Source organism: Aegilops tauschii, chromosome 5 (genome assembly GCF_002575655.3).
Source record: "Aegilops tauschii subsp. strangulata cultivar AL8/78 chromosome 5, Aet v6.0, whole genome shotgun sequence".
Lineage (NCBI taxonomy): Eukaryota > Viridiplantae > Streptophyta > Magnoliopsida > Poales > Poaceae > Aegilops > Aegilops tauschii.
The window spans coordinates 512824444-512842481 of record NC_053039.3 but is presented as its reverse complement, the minus strand read 5'-3'; positions in this window follow the sequence as shown (position 1 = coordinate 512842481).

Here is an 18038-nt window from a genome sequence, read left to right as displayed (position 1 = left end):
TTCAATCTTGCGGTGTCCTTTCCCAGTGACAATAGGGGCAGCAAGGCACATATTGTATTGTTGCCATCGAGGATAACAAGATGGGGTTTATATCATATTGCATGAGTTTATCCCTCTACATCATATCATCTTGCTTAAAGCGTTACTCTGTTCTTATGAACTTAATACTCTAGATGCATGCTGGATAGCGGTCGATGTGTGGAGTAATAGTAGTAGATGCAGGCAGGAGTCGGTCTACTTGTCTCGGACGTGATGCCTATATACATGATCATACCTAGATATTCTCATAACTATGCTCAATTCTGTCAATTGCTCAACAGTAATTTGTTCACCCACCGTAATACTTATGCTCTCGAGAGAAGCCTCTTGTGAAACCTATGGCCCATGGGTCTATTTTCCATCATATTAATCTCCCGACAACAAGCTATTTATGGCGCCGTTTTTATTTTTGCTTTCTTTACTTTGCATCTTTATTATAAAAATACCAAAAATATTATCTTATCATATCTATCAGATCTCACTCTCGTAAGTGACCGTGAAGGGATTGACAACCCCTTTATTGCGTTGGTTGCGAGGATTTATTTGTTTGTGTAGGTGCGAGGGACTCATGCGTGGCCTCCTACTGGATTGATACCTTGGTTCTCAAAAACTAAGGGAAATACTTACGCTACTTTACTGCATCACCCTTTCCTCTTCAAGGGAAAACCAACGCAGTGCTCAAGAGGTAGCACGCCGCAGTCTTCGATGATACTAAGTGTAGTCGTGCAGGCCGGACCCTCATGTTCGAGACCTCCTTCGCAAGAGTACGACTAGCAAGAGAGCTGCTTCTAGAGAGGAGGCCAAGCTGGCGCAACTTGAAGTAGACTCGAGGACTCCATTGTATGACGGTTGCGATCCCGAGGTGACCCGCTTGAGTTTCACGCTCGAACTTCTAAAGACGAAGGCCAAAAACAAATGGACAGACAAAAGCCTCGATGAGCATTTGAAGTTTCTACATAATAAAGTTCTTCCCGCGGGGAACCTGTGTCCTGCTACCTCTTGAGCATGCACTGGTTATCCCTTGAAGAGGAAAGGGTGATGCAGAAAAGTAGCGTAAGTATTTCCCTCAGTTTTTGAGAACCAAGGTATCAATCCAGTAGGAGACTACACGCAAATCGCCTAGTACTTGCACAAGCAATCAAGAACCTTGCAACCAACGCGATAAAGGGGTTGTCAATCCCTTCACGGCCACTTGCAAAAGTGAGATCTGATAAAGATAATAAGATAAATATTTTGGTATTTTTGTTGTACAGATTGGAAAAGTAAAGATTGCAAAATAAACGGCGACAGAAATAGCTAGTTGACGGGAAACTAATATGATGTAAAGTAGACCCGGGGGCCATAGGTTTCACTAGTGGCATCTCTCAAGATAGCATATATTACGGTGGGTGAACAAATTACTGGCGAGCAATTGATAGAAAAGCGCATAGTTATGAGAATACATAGGCATGATCATGAATATATGCATCATGTCCGTGTCAAGTAGACTGAAACAATTCTGCATCTACTACTATTGCTCCACACATCGACCGCTATCCAGCATGCATCTAGAGTATTAAGTTCATAAGAACAGAGTAACGCTTTAAGAAAGATGACATGATGTAGAGGGATAAACTCAAGCAATATGATATAAACCCCATCTTTTTATCCTCGATGGCAACAATACAATACGTGTCGTTTCCCTTTCTGTCACTGGGATCGAGCACCGCAAGATTGAACCCAAAGCTAAGCACTTCTCCCATTGCAAGAAAAATCAATCTAGTAGGCCAAACCAAACTGATAATTCGAAGAGACTTGCAAAGATATCAAATCATGCATACAAGAATTCAGAGAAGAATCAAATATTGTTCATAGATAATCTTGATCATAAACCCACAATTCATCGGATCTCGGCAAACACACCGCAAAAGAATTACATCGAATAGATCTCCAAGAAGATCGAGGAGAACTTTGTATTGAGATCCAAAGAGAGAGAAGAAGCCATCTAGCTAATAACTATGGACCCGAAGGTCTGTGGTGAACTACTCACACATCATCGGAGAGGCTATGGTGTTGATTTAGAAGCCCTCCGTGATCGGTGCCCCTTCCGGCGGAGCGCCGGAAAAGGCCCCAAGATGGGATCTCACGGGTACAGAAGGTTGTGGTGGTGGAAAAAGTGTTTCGTGGCTCTCCTGGATGTTTTCAGGGTATAAGAGTATATATAGGCGAAAGAAGTAGGTCGGTGGAGCTGCGAGGGGCCCACAAGGGTGGGGGGCGCGCCCACCCCCTGGGGTGCGCCCTCCTGCCTTGTGGCTTCCTCGCTGCTTCCTTGACTTCCACTCCAAGTCTTCTGGATTGCGTTTGTTCCAAAAACGATCCTCGCGAAGGTTTCATTCCGTTTGGATTCCGTTTGATATTCCTTTTCTGCGAAACACTGAAATAGGCAAGAAAAACAACAATTTGCACTGGGCCTTCGGTTAATAGGTTAGTCCCAAAAATAATATAAAAGAGCATATTAAAGCCCATTAAACATCCAAAACAGATAATATAATAGCATGGAACAATCAAAATTTATAGATACGTTGGAGACATATCAAGCATCCCCAAGCTTAATTCCTGCTCGTCCTCGAGTAGGTAAATGATAAAAACAGAATTTTTGATGTGGAATGCTACCTAACATAATCTTCAATGTAATTCTCTTTATTGTGGCATGAATTCTTAGATCCAAAAGATTCTAGACAAAGTTTTATTATTGACATAAAAATAGTAATACTTCAAGCATGCTAACCAAGCAATTATGTCTTATCAAAATAACATAGCCAAAGAAAGCTTATCCCTACAAAATCATATAGTTTGGCCATGCTTCATTTTCGTCACACAAAATGCTTCCATCATGCACAACCCCGATGACAAGCCGAGCAATTGGTTCATACTTTTTAACGCGCTTCAGGCTTTTCAACCCTCACGCAATACATGAGCGCAAGCCATGGGCATAGCACTATGGGTGGAATAAAGTATGATGATAGGGGTTATGTGAGACGACAAAAAAGGAGAAAGTCTCACATTGACGCGGCTAATCAACGAGCTATGGAGATGCCCATCAATTGATGTCAATGCGAGGAGTAGGGATTGCCTTGCAACGGATGCACTAGAGCTATAAATGTATGAAAGCTCATCAAAAAGAAACTAAGTGGGTGTGCATCCAACTTGCTTGCTCACGAAGACCTAGGGCATTTTGAGGAAGCCCATCATTGGAATATACAAGCCAAGTTCTATAATGAAAAATTCCCACTAGTATATGAAAGTGACAAAATAAGAACCTCTCTATCATGAAGATCATGGTGCTATTTTGAAGCACAAGTGTGGAAAAAGGATAGTAACATTGTCCCTTCTCTCTTTTTCTCTCATTTTTTCCTTGTTTTTTCCTTTTTTCATTTGGGCTTATTTGGCCTCTTTTTTTATTTGGGCTTCTTTGGCCTCTTGTTTTTTGTTTTTTTTCGTCCGGAGTCTCATCCCAACTTGTGGGGGAATCATAGTCTCCATCATCCTTTCCTCACATGGGACAATGCTCTAATAATGAAAATCATCACACTTCTATTTACTTACAACTCAAGAATTACAACTCGATACTTAGAACAAAATATGACTCTATGTGAATGCCTCCGGCGGTGTACCGGGATATGCAATGAATCAAGAGGGACATCTATGAAAGAATTATGAAGGTGGCTTTGCCACAAATATGATGTCAACTACATGATCATGCAAAGCAATATGACAATGATGGAGCGTGTCATAATAAACGGAACGGTGGAAAGTTGCATGGCAATATATCTCGGAATGGCTATGGAAATGCCATAATAGGTAGGTATGGTGGCTGTTTTGAGGAAGATATAAGGAGGTTTATGTGTGACAGAGCATATCATATCACGGGGTTTGGATGCACCGACGAAGTTCACACCAACTCTCAAGGTGAGAAAGGGCAATGCACGGTACCGTAGAGGCTAGCAAATTGCGAAAAGGTAAGAGTGTGTATAATCATGGACTCACATTAGTCATAAAGAACTCATATACTTATTGCAAAAGTTTATTAGCCCTCGAAGCTAAGTACTACTATGCATGCCCCTAGGGGTATAGATTGGTAGGAAAAGACCATCGCTCGTCCCCGACCGCCACTCATAAGGAAAGCAATCAAAGAACACCCCATGCTTCAAATTTGTCACATAATGTTTACCATACGTGCATGCTACGGGACTTGCCAACCTCAACACAAGTATTTCTCAATTTCATAATTACCCAACTAGCATGACTCTAAAATTACCACCTTTATATCTCAATACAACTTATCAAGTATCAAATTTATCATAGTATTTAATGCACTCTATATGAAAGTTTTTATTATACCCATCTTGGATGCCTATCATATTAGGACTAATTTTATAGCCAAAGCAAATTACCATGCTGTTCTAAAGGACTCTCAAAATAATATAAGTGAAGCATGAGAGATCAATAATTTATACAAAATAAAACCACCACCATGCTTAAAAAAGATATAAGTGAAGCACTACAACAAAATTATCTAGCTCAAAAGATATAAGTGAAGCACATAGAGTATTCTAATAAATTGTGATTCATGTGTGTCTCTCCCAAAAGGTGTGTACAGCAAGTATGATTGTGGTAAACTAAAAAAGAAGAGACTCAAATCATACAAGACGATCCAAGCAAAACACATATCATGTGGTGAATAAAAATATAGCATCGAGTAAAGTTACCGATAGACGAAGACGAAAGAGGGGATGCCTTCCGGGGCATCCCCAAGCTTAGGCTTTTGGCTGTCCTTGAATTTTACCTTGGGGTGCCTTGGGCATCCCCAAGCTTCAGCTCTTGCCACTCCTTATTCCAAAATCCATCAAATCTTTACCCAAAAATTTGAAAACTTCGCAACACAAAACTCAACAGAAAATCTCATGAGCTCCGTTAGTGTAAGAAAACAAACCACCAGTTTAAGGTACTGTAATGAACTCATTATTTATTTGTATTGGTGTTAAACCTACTGTATTCCAACTTCTCTATGGTTCATACCTCCCGATACTAGCCATAGATTCATCAAAATAAGCATACAACACACGAAAAACAGAATCTATCAAAAACAGAACAGTCTGTAGTAATCTGTATCAAACGCATACTTCTGTAACTCCAAAAATTCTTCCAAAATAGGAAGTCCTAGATAATTTGTTTATTGATCTACTTCAATTGGAATCAGTATTTTATAACTTTCTGGTGATTTTTAACAATTGTTTTCGTGAGAAGAAAGTTTCTGTCTTTTTCAGCAAGATCAAATAATTATCACCCAAGAAGATCCTATAGGTTTTACTTGCACAAACACAAAACATAAAACCACATCTAACCAGAGGCTAGATGAAATATTTATTACTAAACAGGAACAAAAATAAAATTGGGTTGCCTCCCAACAAGCGCTATCGTTTAACGCCCCTAGCTAGGCATAAAAACAAGAATAGATCTAAGTTTTGCCATAATGGTAGGGCAAATCGCGAAAATTCATCTCATACTCCCTACGTTCAGCAGCAAGCTTTCTTTGCGGTAGGCAAAAATAATCAAAAGGGCTAAATTTAATGGGACAAAAGTCCCCAAGATCAAGCTCGGGAGGAAATCCTAACCCATTATTCTGAATAGCAAAATCATCATTAAGTTCAGAGATTCTATCAACTAGAACATCGGTAGGAACAGTTTTTCTAAGGTTTTCATTATAAGCAACATGATCTAAAGATCATAAACGCATTATGTCTTCTTGATTAAAAAGGATAGCTTCTATGGGAGGACGGCCAGCGTCCACCCTATAATGCGCAAAAATTTCAATGGCCTCTTTCATTATAAATCTGAACTCATGTGCCAAAAAGATAGTAGCTGCACGCTTAACAGAAGAATGCTCAATATTGGAAAATTCTAGGAAAATCCTTTGTATGCAAGGATGAATATGCATAAATTGTCTTTCAAGTTCAACTATGAGCAAAGATATAGCATCCGCAGGACTACTAGTTCTATGAAGAATAGACCCTCCCATAGTGGGCAAAGCAACGGCACAAGTAAAGAAATCTTGAATAACTCCTTTTCCAATAATATTACCACTACCAATCCGAAACTTTTTAGTGTGTAGAATAGTAGATTCTTCATGTGGATTATCAAAAGCATCAAGGTTTCCCCCATTGTTGCTATTATCTTTTTCGACGATAACCTCCCCAAATTCAGACATGGTGGCAACAAACCTCACTAAGAATAGGCACACAAGAAGCAAGAAGAGACGAATGGAGAAAGGGCGAATAAAACAGCAAAGGTGAAGTGTGGGAGAGGAAAAAGAGAGGCAAATGGCAAATAATGTAATGCAAGGGATAAGAGTTTGTGATGGGTACTTGGTATGTCTTGACTTGTGCGTAGATCTCTCCGACAACGGCGCCAGAAATCCTTCTTGCTACCTCTTGAGCATGCGCTGGTTTTCCCTTGAAGAGGAAAGGGTGATGCAGCAAAGTAGCGTAAGTATTTCCCTCAGTTTTTTAGAACCAAGGTATCAATCTAGTAGGAGATTACACGCAAATCGCCTAGTACCTGCACAAACAGTCAAGAACCTTGCAACCAACGCGATAAAGGGGTTGTCAATCCCTTCATGCCCACTTGCAAAAGTGAGATCTGATAAAGATAATAAGATAAATATTTTTGGTATTTTTGTTGTATAGATTGGAAAAGTAAAGATTGCAAAATAAACGGCGACAGAAATAGCTAGTTGACGGGAAACTAATATGATGTAAAGTAGACCCGGGGGCCATAGGTTTCACTAGTGGCTTCTCTCAAGATAGCATATATTACGGTGGGTGAACAAATTACTGCCGAGCAATTGATAGAAAAGCGCATAGTTATGAGAATATCTAGGCATGATCATGAATATAGGCATCATGTCCATGTCAAGTAGACCGAAACAATTCTGCATCTACTACTATTACTCCACACATCGACAGCTATCCAGCATGCATCCAGATTATTAAGTTCATAAGAACAGAGTAACGCTTTAAGCAAGATGACATGATGTAGAGGGATAAAATCAAGCAATATGATATAAACCCCATCTTTTTATCCTCGATGGCAACAATACAATACGTGTCGTTTCCCTTTCTGTCACTGGGATCGAGCACCGCAAGATTGAACCCAAAGCTAATCACTTCTCCCATTGCAAGAAAGATCAAGGCCAAACCAAACTGATAATTCGAAGAGACTTGCAAAGATATCAAATCATGCATATAAGAACTCAGAGAAGAATCAAATATTGTTCGTAGATAATCTTGATCATAAACCCACAATTCATCAGATCTCGGCAAACACACCGCAAAAGAATTACATCGAATAGATATCCAAGAAGATCGAGGAGAACTTTGTATTGAGATCCAAAGAGAGAGAAGAAGCCATCTAGCTAATAACTATGGACTCACATATCATCGGAGAGGCTATGGTGTTGATGTAGAAGCCCTTCGTGATCGATGCCCCCTCCGGCGGAGCGCCGGAAAAGGCCCCAAGATGGGATCTCACGGGTACAGAAGGTTGCGGCGGTGGAAAAAGTGTTTCGTGGCTCTCCTGGATGTTTTCGGGGTATAAGAGTATATATAGGCGAAAGAAGTAGGTCGGTGGAGCTGCAAGGGGCCCACGAGGGTGGGGGGCGCGCCCTCCTGCCTCGTGGTTTCCTCGCTGCTTCCTTGACTTCCACTCCAAGTCTCCTGGATTGCGTTTGTTCCAAAAACGATCCTCGCGAAGGTTTCATTCCGTTTGGATTCCGTTTGATATTCCTTTTCTGCGAAACACTGAAATAGGCAAAAAAAACAGCAATTTGCACTGGGCCTTCGGTTAATAGGTAACAGATAATATAATAGCATGGAACAATCAAAAATTATAGATACATTCTTCCCGCCCGCGTTCTTTGACGTCATGGTGCATCTGTGTGTCCACATCGTGGACGACATCATCGACCTCGGGCCGACATTCCTTCACAGCATGATGCCGTTCGAGAGGATGAATGGGGTCATCAAAGGATTCGTTCGTAACATGTCCCGTCCCGAAGGGAGCATCGTCCAGGGGTATCTGATGCATGAGTGCGTCTCCTTTTGCGAGAATTATATAAGCGTCGGAGACCCTGTTGTTGGTTTGCACGTCAAGAAGCATGATGGGAAGCTCGAAGGAGATGGTCACAACAACGGCCGGAGGGAATTGCACGTGGACTACTCGGATCGACGGAACGACTTTGACAGGGCTAACTTAGTAGTGCTACAACACCTAGATGTGGTAGATGGTTATGTGGGACAGCACAAAGAAACCATCGCAAAGAAGTACCGTGATAAGGGGATGCTCAAGACGGATGACGAAGTTACTGTAGAGCACAACGCCACTTTCTTGCACTGGTTTAAACAGCAAGTTCTTGAAAATCCCCCGGAAGAGGGCAGTTCGGACGGATTGCTCATTCATGCCTTAGCACATGGCCCCGCGCCCAAGCTCACGACCTATCAGTCCTACGATATCAATGGGTACACATTCTACACGGAAGCCAAAGACATGGACAGTGATTACCAGAACTCCGGGGTGACAATTCAATGCGTGACCGACGCCAACGGCACAACTGAAAGATTGTACGGAAGGGTTGAAGAGATCTGGGAGCTTGACTATGCTGGAATGCACGATGCGACGATGTTTTGTGTCAGACGGGCCAAGGACGTCGTAAGAGAAAACAAGTATTTCACCACCATGTCTATACCCGACGCGAAGAGCACTCCCGTGAACGTTAACGTCATCGCCAAAAAAGAGCCATGGGTACACGCTAAGCATGTGACACAATGCTTCTTCATAACCGACCAGGCCAATCCCAGCCGTGTTGTCGTGAGGAGATCCAAAAGGAGCATCGTCGGAATGGATGGAGTCGCCAATGAGGGAAGATGACGATGACGATGAAGCATACGTGAAAAGAAGAATCAATACTACATTACCTAAGAATGATCGTACTCCATGGCTCCGGAAAAGTCACAAGGAGGGGCTCAATTACTCGGCAACGAACAAGAAAGGGAAGAAGCTCAGTGTGAAACGTCATCGACATAGCTGATCAAAAACGTACACTTATATATATGTATCTATTTTGTGTACGCACTTAAGCAACCGTTATCGGTCAACTGATATGTTACCACCACATGCATGGTTCCGGTGATATTCGCGCAGTGGGAAAAGAAAAAGAAAAGGAAAATAATAAAAAAGAAAACTAAAAAGAAAAGGGAGAAAGCAACACAAAAGAAAAAGAAAAGTAAACAGAAAAGAAAAGGAAAATAATAAAAGAAAATAAAACTAAAAACTAGAAAAGGAAAATAAAAAATAATTGGAACAGTTAGCAGTAGCGCTGGTTCGTGGACCAGCGCTATAGCTAAGTTAGCTATAGTGCTAGATCCTGACCAGCGCTACTACTACACAGCGCTATAGCTAAGTATTTTAGAATTAAAAAAATAGAAATTGGAACAGTTAGCGGTACCGCTTGTTTTGGACAAGCGCTATAGCTAAGTTAGCTATAACGGTTATTTCTAAACCAACGCTGCCGCTATTTTGAGTTAACCCCCCCCCCCCCACCGCGCGGGCTCAAAATTTCACCAAGTCCCATTTCCCACCCTCTCCCTCTCTCCGCCGTCGCCCCTGCCGGCCATCGTCGCACCTCGGCCCCTGCCCGCCGTCGTCGCACCTCGGCCCCTGCCCGCCATCGTCGCCCGTGCCCACCGCTCCGACCTCCTCCTCGTCCGCGCCGAGACCGCTCCGGCCTCCTCGTCCGCGCCGCAGCCACTCCAGCCACCTCTCTGCCCTTCAGGTACCCCCTCCCCCCCACCTCCCCCTCTCTCTGCTCTCTGCTCTCTCTATGTTTTGCCGGAATTAGAACCCTAGTTAGATGAAACCTAGGAGATGAACCCTAGTTAGTTTAGGGCAATAGCAAATTAGTCTAATTAGGGTAGTAGCAAATATGTTTAGGGCAGTAGCAAATTTAGTTTAGGGCAGTAGCTAATTTAGGTAAATTAGCAAAAAAAAAGCTACTAATAAAAAACAGTAGCTTTATAGCTATAAATTAAAAAAATTAGCTATTGATAAAAAACAGTAGCATTATAGCTATAATAAAAAAATTAGCTATTAATAAAAAATAGTAGCATTATAGCTATAAATAAAAAATGAGCTAGAAAAAACAGTAGCAAATTTTGTAGAGCTATAAAATAGCTATAAATTAAAATTAGCTAGGCAATTTTTGTAGGTATCTAAAATAGCTATAAATATAAAACAGTAGCAAAAAGCAGTAGCTCCCTTCCTATAAATAAAGAACAGTAGCAAATGTTTAGTGAGATCATTTTGCAAAGGTTTTTGGGTTTTGAAAAGACCACAATTTTGCAATGTTTAGTGAGGTCATTTCACTATGTGCTCCTGTGATGCTCATATGTCATTGATGTTATATGATTTTGCAATGTTGGTTGAATGTCGAAGAATATCCGAGTGGCCTATGTTTTGCCAGAATGTTGATTCATTTCCGTTCCGGCAAATTTCAGGCGCTCCATATGTCCACTTTTTAGCAAAGGTCATGCCAAAAATTTCCGTGATTTTCGGCATGACTTGTGCTAGAAACTAGGACATATGGAGTACCCGGGATTTGCCGGAAGGGGAATGAATCAACATTCCGACCAAATATAGGCCCCTTTTTTCTCTTCATTATATCTTTTATTTACAATTGTTGAATAGGAAACATGTCTACCGACGCCGAAGTCGCGGGTGGTTCTGCTCGTCTCGAAGACCCCATCGAGGCAGCAAATCACTATTTCGATTACCTGGACGAACATCAGATGGGGTTGCATGGTGGCGCCAGTGGCACCAACCCCGACACCGACGCCGACACCGGCACTGGCGCTGGCACCGACACCACCCCTGAGACCGGCAACGATGCTGTCATAGCCGGTAAAGCACCGAAGAAGAAGAGGACACAAAGACGAAACGAACTTGGCATCGGACAAATTGTGGTCACGGAGATGCACCCCAAGAAGTTAGAGCCAACGACGCCGGAGGAAGCGCGCAAGTGCTGGGGCAATCAACTTGGATGCATCCTCAGGGAAACCGCCAACATCAACAACGAGAGGTTGAGGCTCATACCACATATGAAGAACATGCTCCTACATAAGTTGCACAATAGGTTCTTGTTCCCCGGCCGAAATGAAAAAGAATATAAAGATCCGTGGGAAGACATCGCCATGACAAAGATAAATGACAAGGCGATGGTGACGTTCACCAACGACTTGTCCGCCTGGAAAGTTCGGGTGAAAAAAGCGATTGCGAAGAATGAACTGTGGTCCAAGATTCATGCTGATAATCCATCAATAACGGAAGAGGACTTTCCAAAATTCAAGGAGAATTGCGGTAAAGAAAGTGTCAAGGCAAAGTCAGAGAAAATGAAGGTGCTCCAGGCCAGGAACACGCCTCCCCACCGCCTCAGAAGCCGTGGTTACGAGGGGAAGAGGCACGTATGGTCCAAGGAGGACGCCGAACGTGAAAGTCATGGAATCCCAGACCCCTTGGCGGAGTTCACCGACCCGCTAGAGCATGACTGGATCAGGGCCCGGTACAAGTGGGACAAAGTCAAAAAGATCTTTTACACGGACCCGAACACTAGGGAGTTCATGAGACTTCTGGTAATTGTTATATTACCACATTATCATATTAGCTTCCAATCAATTCGACTGCAAGTTTTGTCACATTAGTAAACCATCCACGTTCCTTTTGCAGAAAGAGCAGCACCAAAAGGCAGCTGAAAGCGATGAGTCGTCACAGTCGTCGGCGAGGCCCAAGTGGGACACCCCATTCAACTGGGCCCTGGACATACTGAAAAAGGTCCCGGTGGACAAGCCGCCGTCCTATGGACGTGTGCACGGCGTCGGAGATGGCTCCTCATGGAAGACGTGCTACCACGAGGAGCCAGAGGAAAGAAGGAAGAGACGCTCGGTCGTCACTCAGCAAAGCATCGATGAGAAGGTCGCGATTGCGGTCAATAAGACCAAAGCTGAGACTAAAGAAGAGTTGCTCGGGGCCGTCAGTGCAGCGGTCACTGACACAGTGGTCAGCTTGTTTCCGGCACTTTTCGATTTCACGAAGAACAATCCAAATGCATGGCCGGAGGACTTTCCCATTCCCAGCTTTGTCGGGAGCAATTCGGCGAACACCACAGCACCAGCACCTGCTCAAGTGATAATCCCCAAGTGCAGGGAATCATCGTAGCAATTTCCAAAGGTGGAAGTGATAAGTATGGAGTGTCGAACCCACAAGGAGCTAAAGGTAAGATCAATATTCTCTCAAGCCCTATCTGCCACTGATACGACTCTACGTGCACCGAACGTTTGCTTCCAACTAGAAACGAGAAATAAAACTACGTTGTGGGTATGAAGAGGATAACTTTGTATGGTATCGGAGAGCTAAAATATAAAAGTAGGTGCTGTTATCATAAAGTTAGAATATATTACTAAGTATTATAAATAGCGAGTGTGGAATAATGGTGGATCGGTGTGCGGAATTGTCCTAGGCAATTGTTAACAAGACCGATAGTCGTCATTGCAATTTCATATGAGGGAGAGGCATAAGCTAACATACTTTCTCTACTTGGATCATATGCACTTATGATTGGAACTCTAGCAAGCATCCGCAACTACTAATGATCATTAAGGTAAAAACCCAACCATAACATTAAAGCATCAAGTCCCCTTTATCCCATACGCAACAACCCCCTTACTCGGGTTTATGCTTCTGTCACTCAAGCAACCCACTATAAGTGAATCATAAACGTATTGCAACACCCTACAGCGGGAATCCCTCACGCTTGCACGACACGGAGGGCACCATAGGACAGCACCAAAATAAAACATACAACTCGTACCAATCTAGATCATCAATCAACCCAAAGACAAAGGATATCTACTCAAAACATCATAGGATGGCAACACATCATTGGATCATAATATGTGGCATAAAGCACCATGTTCAAGTAGGGATTACAGCGGGGTGCGGGAGAGTGGACCGCGTAAAAGAGATGAGGATGGTGATGATGATGGTGATGTTGATGAAGACGATCACCGCGGCGATGATTCCCCTCTTGATGGCACTCCGGTGCCACCAAGAGAGAGGAGGAGAGGTTCTCCCCCTTGTGCTTCCTCCTCCATGGCCTCCCCCTAGATGGGGAAAGGTTCTCCCTCTGGTCCTTGGCCTTCATGGCGATGATGGCCTCTCCGGGATACTCCTCCATGGCCACCGGTGATGATGGCCCCCTCCGGCAGGGTGCTGGAGAGGGCCTAGATTGATTTCTCGTGGCTACAGAGGCTTGCGGCGCCGGAACTCCCGATCTAGGTTAATTTTCCGAGGTTTCTGTATTTATAGGAATTTTTGGTGTCGGTCTCACGTCAAGGAGGTGCCCGAGCTATCCACGAGGCAGGCCCACGCGCCCAGGGGGGGTGGGCGCGCCCCCACCCTCGTGGGCAGCTCGGGACTCTTCTGGCCCAACTCCGATGCTCCGTGGTCTTCTTTTGGTCCATAAAAAATCATCAAAAATTGGCACGTCAATTGGACTCCATTTGCTATTCCTTTTCTGCAAAACTCAAAAACAAGGAGAAAACAGAAACTGGCACTGGGCTCTAGGTTAATAGGTTAGTCCCAAAATCATATAAAATAGCATATAAATGCATAAAAAAAATCTAAGATGGATAATATAATAGCATGAATACTTCATAAATTATAGATACGTTGGAGACGTATCATCAAGCAACCGCAAAAGGTCCCGCTCCTGTTCATAGCAGCCCAACCTCTGTCTCTTGCATGCTCGGTGGGCCTTCATCGCTGGCTGAGCTCGACGCCCTCACGGTAATTACGCGTCATACCCTTTTCACCAGCGTGTCTATAGTCTTCTGTTTCAGTTGCCTTTCGGATGTTTGACGTCGCAGACATGTCTCCTTCATAGGCCGACGACACCTCATGCACCCTACTCTACGACATCAAGGGCTAGAAGGTGGTCGTGGGAAAGGCAACGATCGTGAAGCCGAAGGACTGCATGTTCCATAACCAAGAGATGCCCGATGGCATCTTCAAGGTTAACGTGGCCAGTGTCTTTGCGGGCTTCGAGGATTTGCCTCCTCCGGTACCAGTCGATGACAACGAGACCCCTAAGATGATTGGCGCATGCAAGAGCTGGTTCTTGCCTTGGCCGAAGTCTCTTCTTCGTCTCGAGGCGCCCAGTATCACGCAAGCGCCACCTTCTCAAGAAGGTATGAACACCACCCCACCTACCACATTACCTGCACCTATCATGGCGAGTGATAGCGGACGACACGAGGGAGAGTCTCCATTAGTGCCAGATGATGTAGCCCCCGCTGTTAAAGAAGCAAATGTTGATGATGACATGGAGGATGATGATGATAACCCAAACAAGTATTTCAATACCGCCTATGATGATGGAGGATTGATGGCTCAGGACGGCGAAGACTCAGGCTATGAGCGTGGAGATGATGACTTGATGCTGCCTGATTTGCCCGAGCCGGAACGTCCTAAGGCGGAATGCAAAAAGTCTCTCTTCAAGCGATCCTCGTAGGAGACGCCTCCAGATGTCGCCTGTACCCAGCAACCCCCCGAGGCCCGTCCACTGATTAGCCTGACGACACTGGGGGTGGTGGTTAGGTAAGGTATGGTGGGCTCACTACCGCCACCCGCCAAGAAGCAAAGGAGAAGACTGGACAAGAAAGGCCCTAAAGGAGCCAGAGCTGCTTCAAGCAGCCAGCCGCCTCTGAAGCCCCGGGTGGTAGACAGAATACTTGTCGAAGGTGTGCAGCGCTTCCATGTCGCCGGCTAGCCGATCCTACCTGCGAAAGCGCTAGAGCACATACTAAACAATGATCTAAGGAGACTCCATGAAGATGTGCTGGCCAGAGAGAAAAGCCTTCTGGTCGCGGAAAAACCAGGATACCCACTTTACGCGGCTCAGGTGCCGGGTGGGAAGTTGTACGTCGAGAGGTGGCCCACGAATAAGTTCATCCTGCGACTTGACTACATCTACGACATATTCCACATGACCAAGCTGGATTTCCAGTTCATCCGCATGTATGTGCTGTATCTGAACTACTTCATCAGGGTCGAGAACATCAAATATATCTGCGTCGCAGACCCGTTCTATATGCACGAGAGCTTCTTGGCAGTTTGCAAAGAGCACCTTGGCGAATTCATGATCACTAATAAGGACAAGGAAGTGATTCTCTTGCCTTATCATCCCACGTAAGTCATCCGCACATATCCTTTCGTAAGTGTTAATCATTCCTTTGCAAGCATGGAGGCTAATTTGAGGTGTATTTAATTTGCGCAGCGGGGGGGGGGGGCGTCCTCATCGTTCTGTCCCCGGAATACTCCCATGCGATGTACTTGGACTCATCGAAGAACCTCAGGAAAAAGGATTACAAGCACATAAAGAGTGTTCTCGATAGTGCCATGTTAACCTTCAGCCTGTCTGGTGGATATATCAAGGTGAAAAAGTACAAGAATCACGGGCTGGCTTTCGGTCATAAGACCGACTTCTGCTGCATCCAGCAACTGCACACCTGTATGGCTGATGGATTCTACCTCATGCATCACCTGCTCGAGTACAGAAGGGATAATCAACGCCTTCGCATGTCACCTACTACCAATGATGCCGAGATTGTCAGCTGGGCCACAAGCATAGGAAGGAAACCGGATCATCGAATCAGAGCTGAGTTTTATCACGTACAGTGTCAACTTGCCCAAGTGATCATGAAGCAGGTCCTCGAACCAACAGGGATGTTCTACCATGGGCCAATCACGCGGGAAGATGTCCGAGCACTGCTACTCGCTCAACGTCTGGACCTGAAGCCTTTCAAGAAGCTCGGGTGCTTCCTCCCTGACTATGAAGATTGGACCGCCGACATGGAGGACTGATTGTTGATGATAATGTGTCACTACTGTCTTTCTATGGCAAAACTTTGAATTTATGCACGGCGAAACTATGTGATGTAACTAAACCGTGGTCCTGAACTAGCGTAGATCGCTCTAGTTAATTAGTTTGGGTATGAGGAACTTCGTCATTTATGTTTACTATTGGTTGCTTGTATTTTGCTAATTATGCCTCCTTGTTTTCTTAAGTACATTATGTTGCATATTATCGTTCAATTCATCAACTCACGATGCAGGTACATAGATCAGAGATGGCGAAAGGCTACTACGCCGTGTACGCAGGGAGGGTTCCAGGAGTCTACGACCACTGGCCAGCCGCTCAGTCCCAGGTGCACAGGTACCCGGGTGCTAGCCGCAGAGGGTTCGACAGTAGAGCCGAAGCGGAAAGTAGTTACTTGAGGTGGACACTCCAGCATGAGCAGGGGCGGGACCGCCGGTACTACATAGTCGCTCTCTTGCTCATGCTGATCGCTCTTCTCTTCTACATCATGGTTTATATAGAGATGATGAAACTTGTGTGTGTGCCATGACCATGTAGTTGCACTTATTCGAGACATGACATGATCGCACTTGTGTATCGCTATTTTCGAGATTTGATGATATTTGTGTTGAATGATGATGGTATGACGAGACTACTGTATGTCTATGATATGATGAGAATAGTGTATGTTTAGTATGATCTGATAAAACTATTGTATAGAGCATCTATAAATACAACACAAATACGTAGAGGGGTGCGAATTGGTGAAAGCAGGAATATTAGCAGTAGCGCTGGAAAGCACCTAGCAGTAGTGCTGGCTTAGCAGCAGCGCTTCCTGTGAACAAGCGCTACAGATAGGTATCAGTAGCACTGGTCCAGGAAGCGCTACTGCTAACAATACTTACCAGTAGTGTTGCCCATACCAGCGCTGCTGCTACAACTTAGCTTTAGCGCGCTAGCAGTAGCGCTGGACCCAGCGCTACTGCTATGCATATTTCAAGCGCTGCTACTAGGGTTTTCCCTAGTAGTGCCAATAAGCCTATGCAATGTGGTTTACAAGTTAATCTCTAAGGAACTTGCTAATCGGTTGAAATAAATACTCCCAGAGGTTATCTCCCTGAATCAAAGTGCCTTTGTGCCAGGTTGGTTGATTACCGACAATATTTTGCTCGCTTTGAATGCACACACTACATGCAGAACAAAAGAAGCGGGAAGGAAGGCTATGCAACGGTGAAGTTGGACATGAGCAAAGCTTATGATCGAGTAGAATGGTCCTTCTTGGAGAAGATGATGCACAAGCTAGGCTTTGATGAGGGGTGGATAAACAGAGTGATGGAATCTGTAAGGTCAGTCTCCTATCGGGTCAAGGTGAATGGTGAATGCATGGACGTAATTATGCTACAAAGAGGTTTGCGACAAGGTGATCCGTTGTCCCCATACCTCTTTCTTATTTGTGCTGAAGGTTTCTCAACTTTGTTAAATAATGCAGAGTTGGATGTAACACTCAAAGGAATTCGTATATGCAATACAGCCCCGAGTTTCAACCACCTACTTTTTGTGGCTGACTCACTAGTACTCGTAGAAGCTACGCGAGAGAGTGCTATGTCGCTGCAAAATATGCTAACACTTTATGAGGTGTGCTCAGTACAGATGGTAAATTATGATAAGTTGTCAGTCATGTTCAGGAAGAACACCAAACATTTCCAGGAAAGGGAGGTACTAGATGCTTTGAATATAAGGCCAGAAGCAAGGGCAGAGAGGTATCTTGGGCTGCCGGTTTATGTTGGACAAGCGAGAAAGCAAGTGTTTGAATATCTTAAGGATTGCATTTGGAAGAAGATCCAAGGTTGGCAAGAGATACTGCTCTCAAAGATGGGGAAAGGATGTGCGATGACCCACAAGTATAGGGGATCTATCGTAGTCCTTTCGATAAGTAAGAGTGTCGAACCCAACGAGGAGCAGAAGGAAATGATAAGCGGTTTTCAGTAAGGTATTC